At 46.6% G+C, this 18,775-nt stretch overlaps 1 protein-coding gene across 4 annotated transcripts in view, besides 1 other annotated feature; it reads left to right on the top strand.

The window, feature by feature from the left end:
- The window catches only part of Tspan14 (tetraspanin 14), a 60,647-nt gene that overhangs the window by 7,143 nt on the left and 34,729 nt on the right, over window positions 1-18,775 (top strand). Inside the window, exons 1-2 of one of the 4 annotated variants that reach the window (XM_006519261.2) lie at window positions 10,123-10,205; window positions 10,295-10,409. The exons of 2 other annotated variants lie outside the window; for them this stretch is intronic. The gene's annotated coding sequence lies outside the window, so the exon portion shown is untranslated. Of the gene's footprint in view, window positions 1-10,122; window positions 10,206-10,294; window positions 10,410-11,721; window positions 11,765-18,775 lie in introns of those variants that run through there. One more of the 4 variants, NM_001316748.1, reaches the window with a different exon arrangement.
- Window positions 606-4,649: an enhancer, noted in NCBI's record as "VISTA enhancer mm1503". NCBI's record gives its function as "enhancer in: hindbrain (rhombencephalon)[5/8] | midbrain (mesencephalon)[4/8] | dorsal root ganglion[8/8] | limb[6/8] | trigeminal V (ganglion, cranial)[8/8] | cranial nerve[5/8]" and the evidence as "EXISTENCE:transgenic organism evidence [ECO:0001131][PMID:17130149]".

The raw sequence follows: 18,775 nt of genomic DNA, 5'->3' as shown, positions 1-18,775 counted from the left end.
CAGTGTGTACTGGTTCATTGCATCTTAATCTCCTTCCCCTCTGCACACAGGACCTGGTGTCCCTGCAGCTCCCATTTCCAAACTTTGCACTCTTCTATTGGCTGTCAGACCACAGCCACTCTCTTCTCTGAAGTCCTCCACAGCTGCAGCCGAGTTCCTGTCCTGTGCTCTGCCAGTCCCGAGCAAACCATGTCATGTCTGTACAAACCCCCCCCACCACCACCAGCTTAGAAGACTTTATTATTTTGTCTGCTCTGGGTCCATGGAAGGGGTCATATGTGGTCCCATCCATTTCCTGGGCCTAAACAATTAAAAAAAACAAAAAACTGGTCTGCATGTTCTTTCCTTCTTCAAGAGGGAGGTGCCTCTGGCTTTCTGTTTGGCCTCTTTTATTGGTCATCCCTGGTGCAGGTGACCTACTGGTCTGTCAACACCTGAAGCTGTGTCTCAGCCAGCTGTATAGGAGCAAGGCTCCCCTCTGCTTTCAGGAAAACCTGTTGGCTGCAGGTAGGGGCTTACTCACTTCCTCCAGGGGAAGGTCTCATAGCCAGTGTCTGTCCTTGCAGAGGAAGAATAGAGACCATGTCTGTTCTTTGCAGGCATCCTGCCTCCCACAGTCATTGTCTCTTGCTGTCCTCATTGTTTCCTGTGAAATACAAGCAGTGGTGTAAACAGGATAAGTTTGGGGGAGGGGGGGCAGTTGCCAAGAAAAGTCAGTGGTAGTGGAGAGTGTTCATGCCTCAGGGCTCTGGATGGCTGGCGTAGGTATTGTGGTGGTGGCCCCCTCTGAGTTCAAGCAGCCCTGAAGTTTTCCCCTGAGAAGACCAGCATAGTGAAACGGGATATGCCCTGGAGACTCAGAACCTCCCTGGGGTGGGTGACCTTAGAGAAGGGCTGGTCTTGGTCCAGTGAAAGTTTGTGGGGTTCCTGGTAGGACCTGCCTTGACCTTGCACTGGGCCCTGTCAAGGGAACAGGAACTGTTTTTTAGCTGGAAGGTATGCAAGCTCCAAGTGCTGGTGTGGTCCTAGTAGCCTTGAGATCCCATTTGTACTATTGCTTTTGTAAGGCATTTGTTGAACTTTACTGTCTGGAGAGGATCTTAGAGAAAGGGGAACCAAACACACCCTGTCCCTCCCTGCCGGGCACCCTGTTCTCTGGGCCCTAGGCAGTTGTAAGCTTGAGGCCATTACGAAACTGCCAGCTGTATTGTCCCTAGGGCTGAAATGGTCTGCAGGAAGGGTTGAGCTCATGGCCACTCCCTGCTGCTCAGGTCTCTCTCTCAATTCCTTGGCCACCACTGGCTCTAATGGCCATTGTGTTATCCCCTTGCAGCAAGAGAGACTGGGATGGTTTTTATATTATTCCTTGGGGGCAAAGTCATGTGAAGGAGATACATCAGTGCTTTTGAGTGCAGAGTATTTATTGACACACCCATTACAGGGGGGCTTTTAGACAATAAATGTAACCCTTTAGCAAGAACAGGCACATGGATGCAAGTCTCAGCCCTGTGCTGCAGTTTCCCTCTCTTGAAAGGTATATGCAGCTTAGTGGCTAAGGGGTTGAGGTTTTAAGCTGAGATTTTGGAGAAACTGTTTTTAGCTTGTCCTTGGAGCAGGGCCAGGCCTAGAAATCTTTTGGAATAGCTTTCTTTAGCTGCTAAAATGGGGATGGGCTCATAACGCTAAGACTTAGAGCCTTGTTGGCTGCTGGGGAGGCCCCAGGAGAAGTGTTTGCTCATGGCCACTCCCTGCTGCTCAGATCTTTCTCCTAATTCCTTGGCCTCCACTGCCTCTAATCACCATTGTGTTAGCCCCTCGAAGCAAGAGAGGGGCTTCAGCCTTCATTTGGACAGACAGAAAGACAGACAGTCTCTCTCTCTCTTTCTCTCTCTCTCCTTCTCCCTCTCCCCCTCTCTCATTCATCTTCGACCTTGAATTTCTACAGGTGGCCCTTGGTGTGGAAAAGCTTAGTTTTCTTTCTGTCATTATCAAAATATTTTCTTGCTTTTCTTTCATAGGAGAACTTTCTATTGGGGGTTAGGGTGAAGTTATAAGCCGAGCTGAGTGGGCTCAGAGGCCTGTACTGCCCTCCCCTGGCCTCCTTAGTGTCTTCTTCCTCCCCTCCCCCACAACATCTTGTTCTAGGAAGATGCCAGATGCTGCCTAAAGAGAGCTATTCATAAAGTATTTTTCCTCTCCCTCTTTCTCCTCCCCCTTTTCTTTCTTTCTCTCTTTCTCTCTCTCCCTTCCTTCCTTTCTTTTCTTTTTTTTATTCTTTGAGACAGGGTCCTCCTGCATATCCTAGGTTGACGCTGAATTCATCTTTCTGCCTCATATCACCGAAGTATTGAGATTATAGAAGTATATGTAAGTGCACCTGCCTATGGTAACTGTATTTTTGGTACCTCTAGCCACAAACTTTAGACATTTTAAATATATTGAATTAAGTTTAACTTTTTGTCATTAAAAAAAAAATAGATAAAATCCACAGAAGAAATAGAAACCTATACTTGTAACCTCTTCAGACGCACTCCCCAAGCCCAAAGCCTCCATCATCCGGTGTTCAGAGCATAGTGAAGTGTGGCTGGAGAGCCCACGCACAGCCCACCCCCATGCGTGTGCTTTTTCCTGAGTACATACGAGGTGGCTAGTGTGGAGGTGAAGTACTGAGGCGATCATCAGGAACAAAGCATGGCTGTTTTAATTCCAAGAGGAAGAGGAGTTTCTGAGGCTTGATGCTAGGGCCATCTTCTATTTTTGCATTGAGAGTTGCCCGGGGGAGGAGGGGGGGTGGCTGCGTGATGCTTTCTGTCCTCTTCTGCTAGTCACTCAGCTTGTACCATCCTCTTTCCATGACATGTTTGGAGGTCTTGCCTGTGTTGTGTCCATGAGGCCTGTGCACCAGACATGTCCTGAGGGGTCTGAGGAGGAGGCCGGTGAGGTGAGGTGAGGTGGGAGGCGCCATGTGAGAAGCTGGATAGGTTTGAACTGCAAAGCTCTGGGTAGTGTTTTAAACAAACTGGAACTGGTTGTGTTATACAGTGTCCAGAGGATTGAGGCAGAGGTCACAGGCTACTTAGTTTTAAGGTTTTCTCACAGTTTCCTTGTCACTGAAGCCACCGTGTCCCACTGAAGTCGTATCTAGCCATAGCTGTCCTGTGTAGCCTTCCCATATGAGGGCAGTGCAAGACAGGAAGCAGGGAGCGCCAGTCTGGTGATTCTGTGGCCTACGCCCCTGTCCTACCAGCCTCCCGCAGAGAGGACTCCTCACCAGTATAGTCACATGCAGTCCCCATGGGGACATGAGTCCCCAGAGCTACCAATGCTGGAGGCTCTGTTGTTGGGAGCCTAGGCCCTCTGTAGCACAGAGGTTCCTATTGTGATCTGGTGGCAGCTAGGCCTGACCTGTGAGGCTGAGAAGGCTGGGCCTCAGGACTGACAGTGGAGCTATTCATGGGCTCTGCCCTGGTTTCCCGATGCCTCCCGTTGTGGATTTGGGGGTGGGGAAGAAACTGGGAGGAGGAGGAGAGGGAGGGGCCAGAGCTGCTATTGTTAACGGCTGCTGTAGCCCATTGTGCCTTGTGGAGGTCTTTGCTGAGAGCCTGAGTCACCGGCCCTACGGTTCTCAAATTGCAGCCCTGCCTTTTTCCTGTGCCTTTTGTGGGTACCTGTGTTAGGATCCCTTTCTGCTTTTATGCCATGTGGTCTGCCTGGAGCTCCTTGGGTAACCGTCAGAACAGCTGGGAAGGAGCAGGATGCCCATTCTGGCTTGTCAGCTGCCTGCCCACCACCTTGGGAAACATGTTCACAGAACTCTCACTGACCAGCTGCACCCTTGGGTGGGGGCCAGGCACGTGCCTCAGCTGCTGTCAGTCTTGCAGGCACCCCCATCTTCCTTTGTGCTCACCCCATATCATGTCCCTCGGCCCTCCTTGAGCTCTCAGCTGCAGAAAAACCTGCTTTCCAGCCAGCAACCACCCCCACTGCCGAGCCACGCTCTTGCTCTTCTTCTTTGTTCAGCCATCTCTGAGCTCTTAAAAGCCGGCAGCAGGCAGCGTGTGCAGCAGGCAGCGTGTGCACGGGACCAGCGGAAGCCTTCACAGTGCAAGTCTACCTACTGGGCAAAAGGCTTGGCAGCTCCCTAGCTGTACTGACATCTCCCAGCAAAGACAAGCATTCCCTTTATTCTGGCACCCTCTTACCAGATCACACAGTGACTCTTAGAGTGAAGACAAGGGGTGCTCATCAGGTTTGGGTGGACCAGGTAGTGTTGGGTCATTGCTCTTTGTGTGTGTGTGTGTGTGTGTGTGTGTGTGTGTTAGGATAGGTAGGTAGGTTGGAATTGGTCATGTGGTCCAAAGAAAAAGCACCTCCTGACAATCTCGTAAGATTACCATTGAAGTCCTGTCAGAAGAACTCTTAGCCATCGCTGGAAGGGGGCTGGAGAAGTGGACAAATAGTTTATTTTGGTCTTTAGGGTTGTGGTTTTTCTCCCAACTGAAGGAAACAGCCCCTGCTCCTTTTCCTCTTACTGTCTTTCTTTCCTCCCTCCCCAGTTTTTGGTGGTTAAAAGGGAGGGCCACTCCCATCACAGGGTCCAGCCTTTCTCCCTGGGGTTTCCTCTGCCCCAGCCAGTCCTGTTTCCTGTGTAAGCCACACCAGGATCTGTTACAGACACTAGCCTGTGGGATATTGGCTTGGTTTTTGTCCAGAACATTTCCTTTGACTCTTTAAGAAATTACCATCTTCATATAGAGCCTGGTTGGCTGTCTGACTTGACTGTTGTCAGCTGTCTTTCAAATTAAGGGACCACAGTCAGCCCCAGAAGCCTGTATGTTAGCCTGTCTCTGTGTCAGCAGCAGGTATAGGATCCATGAGACTCAGATGAGAAAGTGCTGGCCTTAATTATTACCTGTGTAAAACATGGCTCCCATGTGTGGTAGATGCGTCCAAATGATCTCTGAAAAGGGCACAGTCCAGGCTGCTTGGTTGTGCTGGACAGCTTTTTGTTTTTTAATTTAATTTAATTAAAAAAAATTTTTTTTTTTACTACTAGGGTCATCTGGGAAGAGGGAACCTCAACTGATTAAAATGTCTCCATCAGATTGCTTTGTAGGCAACTCTGTGGGGCATTTTCTTGATTAGTGATAGACATGGAAGGGCCTCCTCGCCCCCTGTGGGTGGTGCCACCCCTGGGCTGGTGGTCTTAGGTTATCTAAGAAAGCAGGCTGAAATAAGCCTGTAAGCAAGAGCAAGCTTCTGCTTCAGTTCCTGCCCTGACTTCCCTCTACGGGCAACAGTGACCACCCTTTCTCCCCAAGTTGTGTTTGTCTTGGTGTGTTATCACAACAACACAAAATGATGATGCTTGTGTTCAGGACAAAAGCCCAGGAATTAGAAGGTGGGGCTTGAATCCTAGAGGTGCAGTGCTGGCCACTGACAGTTCACCACATGGATGGTGGAGATAGGCCTTCGACTGGGCAATGGAGGAAAGGGTTACTCAGACAAACCTTGCAAGGCTCTAGCTGTGACCGTTTTAGTTTTGTGAGTCTTAACTCCAAAGGGTGGATCACTGTCTTGAAAGTTTCTTGCTCTGTTAGGATCTTACAGAAGAAAATCCATCAGATAGATAAGCTGGACAGAAGGTTTCACTCTCCCAGTCCGATTTTCTTTACTCTCCCTGGCAGGTGGTGGTAATGAATGCCTGTGGTTCCTGTTGGAGCCACACTCCCCTGAGCCCCAATACACCCTGCCATCCTGCTCGGTCTTAGGGGCTCTTCAGAGCAGGGACACCAGTGCCTCTTTGGTGAGGTCGTTTGTAGGCATCAGCTTGGTTCTTCTTGGTCATGCCAATTTACTCCTGTTTACTGGTGTATTCTCTCTTGCGAAGTTGGATCTGTGAAGAATAAAGCTTTTGGTTTTACCCCTCACCAAAGTGACGTCATACCAGCAAAGTAAAATACAGAAATGTAGAGATATACCTAAATATCTTTCCCCTACACTTCTTAGCTTCTTACTCACGAGTGTGTGTGTGTGTATGGGTGTATAGGGGGTTTACATTTTATTTCTGTTTGATTAGCAAGAGGCAAAGTATTCTTTCCTTGGCATCTTCTGGGTGGGATTCTGGCATTTTATCTGCCTTTGCCCATTCAGCCTTACACTTAGTCCCCTAACCAGCCTTGCCTGCTCCCTACCCCATCTGCTGTCCTGCTCTTTCCTCCCTTGTGGGCGGGACAGGTACCCCCAGCTCTGGAAGTCTTAAGAGCCTCAGAGGAGGCAGGCTTCACTCATTTGCTTAGAGCTGCTTTCACAGCTGTGAAATGGGAATAAAAATAACCCGAGAGGGCTGGGGGTGTGGTTCAGTGGAGTAGGGCTTACCCACTGTGCAGGTGTCCCTCTAGCTTCCTTCTCTAGCTCCACAAAAACAGAGGAAAAATCCCTTGATCAGCTGGTGAGCTACACTAAAATACTAATTCATTCCACGGTGGAGGCGTTTCTCCAGGAAAGCGTATTGGATCCCTGCAAGTCCATACACAGTGAAGGTACTTGTGCCGTAAAGGCCATTTGCCCTCCCCAGTACCTGTATATGGCTTGCCAGCTCAGGCTGCTCAGCGTCCTGCTTCAGCAGCATCAGCATCACCTGGGAGCCTTCGAGATGCAGAACCTGGGGGGTGAGAAGGTTAACCTAGGATCAGCTAATCACAGCCTGTCTTTACAGAGATTCCCAGGTGCTTATGTGCACTTTCAAGTTTGAGAGGCACTGACCCTAACTCCTTCCCTGTTATTTTCACACATTGGCTGTGTTTTGTGGTTTTGCTGTCTACCTCTGGCCTTCTGGAAAGTCATGCAATGTTAAAAGGTCTGAAAGACCAGCTTTGTGTCCCCTTTACTCAGGTGTGCGAGGAATCCCAGGTGTCCTGGGTGCTGCATGCCTGGAGGTAGAGCTGAGACCCAGAAAACCCCCTTAAGCATTCTGTTGAGGTCATCTTTGGGGCAGAGAGCTGAGTGGGTAATTGGAGCCTCCCAGGGCCATCTGGTACCACTTACCCCACCCCATCTGTCTTCCTCAGCCTGTACCAGCTGGAGGACAGCGTCAGAATCAGGATGAAGGTGTAGTTTGCATTTTGGGGACAAAGTGTTTGATATATATTGGTGTTCAAATAAGTAGCTCAGAGGAGAGAATACAAATTGATATTTTCTGTTTGTTTTTAAAAGGATAGTAAAATAAGATATAATAAGGTAAAACAAACTAGCACATTCGAGTTGGACAAAACAAACAGGAGAAGAGCCTAAGAGAAGGCACAAGAAACAGAGACCTACTCTTGCACATTCAGAAATCCCTTCAAATACGAAACTGGAAGCTATACAATGTATGCAAAGGACCTGTAGGGTGAAAGACAGAAGAAAAAAATAGATTAAAAAAAAAAGCCCCAACATGACAGTATGAGGCAGGAAACCTCCAAAGATGCTGTTGAATTTCTTTTCTGTTGGCAGTGTAGTGCTGGGTGTGCAGCCTACCCTTAGGAGTAGTTTGTTCCCCTGTGAGACTCCCCTAAAAGATAAACTTTCATTTGCGAGTGGTTATGCATTGAAGATGGCTTCTGGGTTTGGGGTGGGGGCATGTGTAGTCTTTTCCTTTCAGCGCTATGATCTCATTGGTGCACACCCATGAAGGCCTTGTGCATGCTGCCTCAGTGTTTCATGTGGGTCGATCCTATTGATTTAGAAGGCCTTGTTTTCTTGGGGTCCTCCCTCCCCTCTATATCATACACCCTGCCGCCTCTTCTTTAGGGTTCCCTGAGCCCCAAAGAGAGGGATTTCATGGAGACATTTGGTTGGGGCTGAGTGTTCCAAGGTCTCTCACTCTCTGCATAATGTCTGGCTGTGGGTCTCTGTATGAGTTCTCATCTGCTGCAAGAGGAAGCCCCTCTGATGATGGCTGAGCAAGGCCCTCATCTGCTTCCCTGGCTGGAGTCTCTGTTTTTCAAGAAAATGTTTGAGATGGGTCTCCAGCACTGGCTAACCTGTGCATCCTAGTCACGGGCTGTGAGAAAGCATTGCCACCTGCCCACCTTCCCAGCCGCTCTGCTGCCTCGACCCATTCTGGGCTGAGTTTTAGGAGCTGATTGGCTCGCCCTTTCCTCAGTTTCTCACGATTCCTTTTTGGTATTTGAAGGAGCTCCTCCTGTTCCTTTTCTCGTTTGATAGTCCTGAGTACTTAGCTTTATTTGGTTTTCCCCAGCAGGCTTCACTTTTAGAACTTCTGCACGGCTTTTGTTGGCTTGCTTTGTCTTGTCTTGTTACTTACTTCCCTGAGAATCTTTACCTTGCTTGAGGAAGGCCCAGAGTCAGTTTCCTCTCTGGGCTGGAAAGTGACTCTCTCAAAAGACAGGGCACTGGAGAGATGACTTAGCACTTAAGAGATTTGGCTGCTCTTACACAGGACCGGGGTTCAATTCCCAGCACCCACGTGGCAGCTTACAACTGTCTGTAATTCCAGTTCCAGGCTATCTGACACACTTTCACAGACATGCAGGCAGAACACCAATGTAAATAAAACTAAGTAAATCTTTAAAGAGTTCTCTAGACCATCTTAGGGAGGGGACAGTGATGTCTCGATGTTCAAAACATAGTGTATTGTAGCATACAATGCAATTTTGGATGGACAAAGTTTTAAACATTTTTGAACCATAATCATTATGACTTTTAGGCAGGAAAAGTGGAGACAAGGAATAAATTTGTATGATTCAAAATTCTCTCATGTTGGTTGTTTCATTGTGTTAGAGAAGCCAGGTGGGTGTGGGAGCTGCCCACATAAGAGAGAGCCCACACTTCATATTCCCATTGGGTATGCAGGTTGAGTTCCTTATTGGAGCAAAGTTTTCTTTTCCAGACTTGGCTCATTCCTCATTGGGATTAACTGTAGAGTCCGTAGAGTTGAAGAGCAGCTCTCATGCTAATGTTGGTCTCACAAAGGCAGCTGTGTGGTTTTATTTAGGTACTGTCCACAGGGCCCAGCCTAGAGCTGGGGTACGCAGGGGGCTCAGCTGATAAAATGCACTGAAGGGTGAACCTGGTTCCATGAGGTTGTCTGTGTAGAACTGCTGCCTTCTCCGCTTTCACACTAGCTGCTCTGTGGAGCACTTCCTGGTCTGCCTTCCAGTGCCTAGTTGCTGTGTTTAGGAGCTGGAATCCTTCTGCATTGGTTATGTGGCCTGTGCCTTGATGAAACACAACTTGTTTAAGTTGTGAAGTGTCCTCTCTCAACACAAAGAGGAGCTTTCTCAGCTAGCCTGTGCAGTAAGAGGATGCTAAGCAGGTTGTCTTCAGCCCTGCTGGTCTGGGAACCGTATGGATCCTGGGTTGGCACAGGGCCTCTCTGGAGTTCTGGGGGTACAACATGGCCTTCTGAGTTCTTATCCCTCCCTGAAGTGCTGTGAGCTGGCCCAGATTCTCCACGTTGTGTGCAACAGGCTGAGGCCCTCTAGTGCTCTTGCCAGGTGATCTTGTAGACCTTTGGTCTGGACTTAACATTTTCAGAAGATTACCAGGCATAGAACACTATGGCAGTGCCAGGCCTGTGCCCTGTGAGTGGGTGGCTTTGCCTTTGATGGCAGAGGGAAAGTGATGTGGGAAATGAGCTTGTGAGGCAGGGAGGTGCAGGGTGGCAGTTTGGGGTGCCTGGACCCTGCCTCACCTGAGCCTGCAGTCTGCTCCGAAGCATTGGTACAAGCAGTGAGATGAATCATTCTGAAAGCCTCTGCTTGGCCCACACTCTTGTTGCCTTAGTGTTCTGTCTGCTGGGGCACATCTTCCCCTGCTCCCCCGCTTACCACCACCCTCTTCCTCCTTTTTTTTTTCAGAAGAGAAAAAGACTACAGAATGTGTTTTGACTTGAGGTCCCTTATTTTATGGAGCCACTTATAATTTGTGTTTGGTTGATGTTTCTATGAGACAGGTCATGTGCGCTTTCCTTACGACAGTTCCTACAGAGGCAGTCTGGCCCAGGTGCAACCACATGAGGCTGATTTGCCTCAGTTTGACTCATTGTTGGTGACCTGTGCTGTCAGCTGGTTTCTCTGCAGGGAAGTTACAAGGCTGCCCTGTGTAATTAGTCAGTGTCTTGTGGGGAGGAGCTTAAGACCTACATTTGAAAATGCAGGGATCTTGACAGATTGGGTTATATTCATTACGGTTCCTGGATGGTGAGAATCTCCTTTTATAACTCCCTCTTCAGTTTTCCTTTGGCTTTTTCCTCTCTTGTTTATTCATTTTTGTTTGTTTCTTTTTAAAGTGCCTTTCCAGGTCTATCCTAGCCCTTGATGAAGGAACCTTCTGGAAACATCTTCTGGACTAAGCAGCAGCGTGTTCTGTTTGGGTTCATCTTTACCAGGCTCTCATCCTTTCCGGTGGGCACCCCATGGAGTCAGCTAACTGCAGAGAAAAGTGACCCGCTCTGCTTGCCACCATGCTGGGTTTCTGGGTCAGAGCTTTTCTGAACAAAGGCTTCTGTAGCTTTAAAGAAATCATAAAAAGAGTAAGCCTGAAACCCCTCAATTAGGTGACCTCCATTCTAGGCCCAGTGGTGCCCCTCCCCTGACCCATATCCTCCCTCCCTTAACACCTTTCCCTCTGCAGCAGCCAGCACCAAAGCGGACAAAAGCTGACTCTTTCTCAATTAGCCAGGAGTCCCATTGTTCCTGACAGTGCACTTGGGGCTTGTGGGTTCTTAGAACTCAGTGTTTAATTTGGCATGTTTAGTGTTTTCCCAGGAAGTCAGGCACAGAATGCTGGGCTTCTTGGGAAGCCTGGTGCAGTTCAGGCCTAGCTAGGTAGCTTCTCTTGAAGCTATCGTGGTTGAGGGCCTGTCACACGTGGGACTCTCATCTGCTCCTGCTGCCGGCGTATTTTAGGGTGATACTTATAATAAAAGAAGACTCCTCTTCTAAAGCCCTTGGTGTCTTCCTGAGGCCGAGCCCTACATTTTGATCCTAGTGAGTGGCTGGTATGCCTTCGGGATGGGTATTGAGTAGGGGGCTGGGTCAGCAGAGGATATAGACACTTCTGACTCTGAGGGAAGTCAGAGAGAGCCAAGCCCTGGTTTTTGCTTGAAGAGTAGCAGTGCCTTGGGCTGAAGCATAAAACAGTTGTTTTGTGAGATTCCTGTGGGTAGTGAGGCAGCTCTTCTGGCATGTCGTAACACGCTTCTCTTTTACTGGAGCCCTCGCCCCTTCTGTGCCCACTTGTATTTACCTTTGCCTAGTCTGCTCTCCTGGGCCTACCTGTTCCTCAGCTTGGAAATGAGTGTTCCTTCCTATTACCCTGTAAGTTCCAAGGCCGCCTCACTGGAAACATACAGGGCCCAACAGAGCTACTTGGGAGACTCAGAAAGGTCATATCACTACCAAATCGGCCCACCCTTCCTTGGGAAAGGCCTGGTTCAGCTTGGCAGCAGTGCTAGGAGCCTAGGTGGCCTTGTGAAAATGTAGAATCTTGGTTAATGGCCTGCTCTGGAGAACGAGAGGGAGGGGAAATCGCAAGGATTGTTAACTGTGAAGCTGGGCAGGTAGTTATAGCTTGGGAGTAAGAGTAAAGTCACCCATGTCAGTTGGATGTTGAGCAAACAAAGGGAAACATGGGAGAGGAAAGTTAGGTGGCTTTAGAGACCTCCTTGACTTAAGTGTGAGAGAGGAAGATCTGAGCAGCAGTCCCCTGGAGGAAGTGGGAGGAGTGAAGAACAGCTCTCGAAGATGTCTCAGCCTGGGTGAGTGTTGACGAAGATACCTTAGGGACATGGGAGGTTGACCAAGGCCTCAGTTTTTGCCTGGGGCTTGGGGATTAGGGTTGAGTGACAGGGTGTATGTGGCACCAGAAACCAAGAGTAGGAGTGGAGAGAGGCTCTGAGATGTGCCTTACAGGAGGATGGCAGACACAGAGTACTGCCTGCCCTAAGCGGACAAGGCAGCTGGTGCTGTATGGTTTAGCAGGTTCTGCAAGGTAGGGCTAGAACACTTGTAGCCACGCCTTCCCAGCGCCGCTTCCCTCCGTTCACTGTCCTCTGGTTTCCTTTCCTCTTGGCCGCAGTCTTCCTGCCCGTCTGTCTTTTTGCTGCTTCCTGTGACTTGTAGTCTACCAGAAAGGAGCTGTTGCTATTAGAGCCTCTCAACACTAATCTTACTAAAATACCGATTGAGATTGAGGGGGGCTGAAATGTGCACTTCTGGCAAGCTCGTGTTCTTGGTAGTGTTATCTGATCCAAGGTGGCCGCGCTTGCTTTTACACCACACAGTGTCCTAAGAGGGCAAGTAAGAAAGAGATAGCTGAGTGGAGGCCCTAGGAATTCATGAAGGAGGCGGGCCTTGACTCCTTTGGGTGTGGCACAAACAACAAACCACAGGCCCTAGACAGCTAGTTCAGACTACTAGTTGAGGACAGATAGCAGATCTGGAAATGAGTGGAACAGAGAGTGAACTTTTCTCAACCCCAAATGGATTTTCTTTTTTAATTCATTCTTCTGTACATTATACCCCAACTGCAGTCTCTCCTCCCTCCTCCCCGCCCTCCTCCCTTCGAAGCTACTCCCTACCACACCACTCCTCATCCCCACCACACATGACTCCCCTCTCACCCAGATCAACTCCTACTTTTTCCTTCAGCAAAGAGCAATCCAGAGCAAGACACTAAAGCAAAGCTGCCTTCCTCTGTTTTTCCCCTGTAGCTAGCACCTTGAAATTGGGGATGGTAATTCTTCCTGCTTGTCAAGGGCAACTGAGAGCTGAAAACCCACAAAGAAACAGGATTTGAATCCAAACCTATCAATGTCAAAATTATTCCAAACCCCTTGGTTTCTAAAGTTAAGCCCCTTACTCAAAGTTGGAGTACTATTTGTAACTACACGAAAAAAAGAGACGTATAGCTGTTTTTTGTTTGTTTGCTTGTTTTGTTGTTTTTGTTTTTAAGGAGCACATATAATCATGCTTCTCCTTCAATGGCATGAGTGCAGGTTTTGACATCAGCTAATATGAAGTGAGAATTAATGTGTTCAGAAAGACCGTCTCCCATGACAACAACTGTATTTGTATGTATTCTAACCACAAAATAAAAATAAAAAAATATATTTGAAAATAGCACTTAAAAAAAAAAGCAGGCTTGCCAGGGATATCAACTAAAAACATGGCATAAACAAGTTACAACGAGACTTAGCACGTACCCTCCTAAGCAAGTCTGGACAAGGCAACACAGTAGGAGGAAAAGGGTCCCAAAAGCAGCAAAAGAGAGACAGCCCCAACTCCCACTGTTAGGAATCCCACAAAACCACCAAGCTATACAACTATAACAGATAGTTATTACCATATAGTAGAGGACCAACATCAGGCATATACAGGCTGCCTGATTGTTGGCTCAGTCTCTGTGACTTCCTATGAGCCCTGGTTAGTTGATTCCCATGTTAGTTAGCCCATGTTCTTGTGGTGTCCTTGAAACCTCTGGCTCCTACAGTCCTCCCCCTTCTTCTGAAGGATTCCCCCAGCTGAGCCTGATGTTTGGCTGTGGGTCCTGCATCTGCTCTATCAGTTGCTGGATGAAGCCTTTGATGATGACTGTGCTAGGCTCCAGTCTATAAGTATAGCAGAATATCATTAGGAACCATTCCATTGACTCTTTTTATTCCCCAGTCATGTTTGGTTCCATCCTAGATCTCTGGGCTATCCAGCCAGCCTCCGGTTCCTGGTCAGTGTTAGGCATGGACTACCTCTGGTTACATGGGTCTCAAGTTGGACCAGTCATTTGTTGGCCACTCCTACAAGTTCTGTGCCACTTTTACTGCAGCACATTTTTCAGGCCTGACAAATTGTAGGTCAAGGGTTTTGTGGCTGGGTTTGTGTCCCAGTCCCTTCACTGGAAGTCTTGCCTGGTCACAGAAGATGGCCAGTTCAGACCCCATGTCCCACATCACTAGGAGTCTTCTTCACTAAGGTCACTGTTTTAGATTCCAGGATGTTTCCATTGCTCTAGGTTTCTATTTCACCCCCTAAAATGCCCCAATTCCAGTGGTCTCTCCCGGTACTCCCCACCACCTGAATCCCCTGTCCTATCTCCACCTGCCTTGAGTCCACCCATGAATTCTATTTTATTTCCCCTTCCCAGGGAGGTCCATGCATCCATCTATCCCCCTGTCCCACTTGGGCCTTTCTTGTTACTTAATCCCTGGGTCTGTAGATTGTAGTATGGTTATCCTTTACAGCTAGTATCCACTTATAAGAGACTGCATACATGTCTGTCCATTTGCTAACAAAGTTCATGATGATACTCCATTGTGTAAATGTACCACATTTTCTTTATCCAATCTTTGGTTGAGGGACATCTATGGTGTTTCCAGGTTCTGGCTATTATGAGGAAAGCTTCTATGAACGGAGCTGAACAACAAAATGCCTGGAGTAACTTAGTTGGGTCTTGAGGTAGATCAGTTCCCAACTTTCTGAGACACTGCCATTTTGATTTCCAAAGTGGTTATAAAAGTTTGTACCTCCACCAGCAATGGAGGAGTGTTCACCTTGTTCCACATCCTCACCAGGTTAGCTGTCACTTGTGTTTTTGATCTTAGCCATTCTGTCAGGTACAAGATTCTCAAAGTTGTTTTGATCTGCATTTCCCTGACTGCTAAGGATATTGAACCTTTTCTTTAGGTGTTTCATGGCCATTTGGAATCCTTTGTTGAGAAGCCTCTGTTTAGATCTGTACCCGGTATGTTGATGTCTGGTTTGTTGAATTCTTTCTATATTTTGGATATTAGCCCTCTGTCGAGTGTAGGGTTAGTGAAGAGCTTTTTCCATTCTGTAGGCTACCCTTTTTGTCCTATTCACAGTGTCCTTCGCTTTACAGAAGCTTTTCAGTTTCATGAGGTCCCACTTATTAATTGTCTTAGTGCCTGAGCTGTTGGTGATATGTTCAGGAAGTTGTCTCCTGTGCCAATCCATTCAAGGCTGTTCTCTGAGTTTTGTGCAGGGTGATAGGTAGGGACTGTTTGTATTCTACATACACACATCTAGGTAGATTAGCACCATTTGTTGAACATGTTTTCTTTTTCCCATTGTATAATTTTGGCTTCTTTGTCAAAAATCAGGTGTTCATAGGTGTGTAGATTTACGTCTGGGTCTTTGATTTGATTTCATTGATTAACCTGTCTATGTTTATGCCAATACCATGCAGTTTTAATTATGGTTGCTTTGTAGTCCAGCTTGAAATCCAGAATGGTGATACCTCCAGAAGTTCTTTTATTGTATAGGATTGTTTTAGCTATCCTGGAGATTTATTTTATTTTATTTTTTAGGTCTATAAAGAGTTGTGGGGTTTTATTGTTGTTTTGTTTTATTTTGTTTTGTTTGTTTTTTGAGACAGGGTTTCTTTGTGTAGCCCTGGCTACCCTGGAACTCTCTCTATAGGCCAGGCTGGCCTCAAACTCAGAGATCTGGCTGCCTCTGCCTTCCAAATGCTATGCTGGGGTTAAAGAAGAGTGCCACTGGCATCTGGCTCTGTGTTGGAATTTCGATTCGAATTGCATTGAATTTGTAAATTGCTTTGTGTAAAATGGCTATTTTTACTATGTTAATCCTACTGTTCCATGACCATGGGAGATCTTTCCATCCTCTGATATGTTTTTCAATTATTTTCTTTAAGACTTGAAGTTATTGTTATACAGGCTTTTCATTTGCTTGGTTACAGTTACATACACTAAGATACTTTATATTATTATTTGTGGCTATTGTGAAGGAGGATGTTTCTCTGACTTCTTTCTCAGCCCTTATCATTTGTATATAGGAAGGCTACTAATTTTTTTAGGGGTGGGGTGGGGAGGGATGGGTTAACCTTTTATCTAGACACTTCAATTAGCTTCTACCTAAAAGCTAATCTTTAGGCTGGGTGTGGTTTCCACCTTTAATCTCAGTACTGGGGAAGCAGAGGCAGGTGGCAAATTCAAGCCAGCCAGGATGACATGGTAAGTTCCTGTCAACAACAGCAGCAGCAGCAGCAATAACGATAATAGTAAAGTAATAAATAATCCAGTGTTTTTTGTTTTTTTTTTTATTTCCCCTTTGGTATTTCGAGACAGGGTTTTTCTCTGTGTAGCCCTGGCTGTCCTGGAACTCACTCTGTAGACCAGGCTGGCCTCGAACTCAGAAATCTGCCTGCCTCTGCCTCAAGTGCAGGGATTAAAGGCGTGTGCCACCACTGCCTGGCAATAATCCAGTCTTTCTTCTGAGCTGATAGCTTTTGCCTGTAGCCTTTCACTGGCCTCATTGATGCTTTAAACCCACATATATTTCATTTGATGTCTTACGGTCTCTGCAGAAGCTCAGTTGGTTTTTTTGGGTGGGTCTCTGAATATATAGTTATATAGCATTGGCAGCTCTGTGCTCTTTTCCCGAAGCTTCGGTGGGGAGATTCACCTTGAGGCTCATCCAGGCTGTCACAGAATCTTCTCTTTGCTGCTTTGGGACACTGATCCATGTTTTGCTGTTGACTGTAAGCTAGGCTTGTGCACATCCATAACTCCTATATTCTCTGTCACAGGTGTCTCTGCTACCTTGGGCCAGCAACAGTGCTGGTTATGTTAGGAGTCTCTGAATTCTCTTTTTGCCCTCAGCTTGGAAGGAGCTTTGTTTTTAAGGGCTTATGTAATTCTGTAGTCATGGATTCAACCAACCACAGATTGAAAATATCCAGGAAACAAGTTGTGTCTGTCTGCACACATATATTTTTCCTTGCCATCATTTCTTAAACAATATACTAAGCAACAATTTGCAGAGTATTTATAGTATGTAAGGCATTATAAGTGGTCTAGAGATGATTTAAATTTTGAGAAGATGTGCATAAGCTACTGAGTAAAGAGTACCTTTTTTTTTTAAGATTTATTTATTTATTATATGTAAGTACACTGTAGCTGTCCTCAGACACTCCAGAAAAGGGAGTCAGATCTCGTTACGGATGACCGTGAGCCACCATATGGTTGCTGGGATTTGAACTCTGGACCTCCGGAAGAGCAGTCGGGTGCTCTTACCCACTGAGCCATCTCACCAGCCCCAGAGTACCTTTTTAAAACCACATTTTATTTATTTGTGCACTTTTGTGCATGGATATATATGTATATTTATTATAGCTGTCTTGTCTGTGTGGGTGCTTGTCAAAGGACAACTTGCAGGAGTCAGTTCTTTCCTTCCACTGTGGGGATTCCAGAGCTAGGACTCTGTCATTAGGTTTGGTAGCAGGTGCCTTTACCTGCTGAGCCATCTGGCTGGCTCTACACGGTTTTGAGAGGACCTGGCCAGGCTTTGGCTTCCTTGCCATCCCTACAGAAGTCCAGAGACAGTTCTGCACCGAACCATTTTAAGACCAGTTGAGGAGTAGCCTGAATTACAAAATTTCTTTTGCTCTTCATGTGGTATTACATTATATATATAAAAAACACACCAATGAAAACTACTTCCTAGGAGTGTACTGGATGAGCATGTGAATTGAGCAAACATACATAGTGTTACTTTCTCTTAAAACCCATTATGAGTGAAGGGGAATTTAGAAAAGGAGTCAGTGTACCTGTTTGGCATTAATGGAGGGCTGGGTAATAGGAACAAAAAAAAAATGTATTATTCGTAAATAAGTTGTGAGTGGTCCAGTTTAAAGTATAAGAATTGATGGTGGCAGGTGATTCTGGGGAGAGGAGAAGGTCACCTCTATGAAATCCTCAGACCAAAATAAAAAGAGGGTGGGAGGGGAAGAGTGGGATGAGGTTTTCCTAGACTTCTTCCCCTCTTCTTTCTGTGGACTGTCCATCTCCCTCTGTTGCTACAGTAGGATGACCTGAGTCTAGGAGACCCAGGTATTCTTGGGAATTAGTGGTGAAACCACATTTTTTCAGTTTTCCAGGCTATTTCCCTGCCCCCTGCCCTCAAAACACTGGTGGGTTGGCACAGGGAGGGAGACGTAACTAAATGGATACAAACAAAAACTAAACAGACAACAATTAGAAATCCTGAAATGTTGGGAGCATGGATTTAGCAAGTGGCTCAGCCAGTTTATCCTGGACAGATACATCCTGCTTAAAGACACAGTTTCCAAACATTTTATTTGTTCTTAATTAAGAATTACTGAGCATATGGAAAGTACCTACCATGAATGACAGCAAAACAATACAAAACAAAACAAAAGAAAAAAATCTTGAGGCAGCCTATTAAGATAAGAGAGTTTTGAGAAAAACTATTCAGACATTTTGCTTAGATTAAGAGAACTGCAGCAGTGTGAAATAAGAACAAGATAGTATTTTAAAAGGCACATTTGGAATGTAAAAAGTTGTTTAAAAATCAAGAGCTGAGCAAAAATATAGAATTATTAGGAATCAGTAGGAGGTCAAGTTAAAGTGGTTTTCCAGAAAACAGTGCTTAGAGATAGGAGGTGGATAATAGGGCAGGAAAGGAAGGGTGATTGAAGGATTAGTCCAGGTTTCCCATATCCATTAAAAAGCAGCAGAGCTTGGCAACATCATGGAGGGAAACACTTGGTAGAAAAGAAAGTCCTTGTCTTCAGGTTGGAAGCTCCTCTGCCAGTGGAACCACTTAGATGATATAGGTAAACCAGTTAACCCAAATGCTTACAGAGAGAAACATTTGCAGTCCAAGATCAGGGACAGAGATTCAGCCTTCTCTAGAATTATAGAAGGACAAGGGATGATGTCACTTTCTCCATGGAATTGATTCCCAGCCTAGAATTCTACTCACAGCTCATC

This window comes from Mus musculus, chromosome 14 (assembly GCF_000001635.26).
Source record: "Mus musculus strain C57BL/6J chromosome 14, GRCm38.p6 C57BL/6J".
Taxonomy (NCBI): domain Eukaryota; kingdom Metazoa; phylum Chordata; class Mammalia; order Rodentia; family Muridae; genus Mus; species Mus musculus.
The sequence above is the reverse complement of the archived record's forward strand: the minus strand, read 5'-3'. Positions and strand labels throughout refer to the sequence as shown.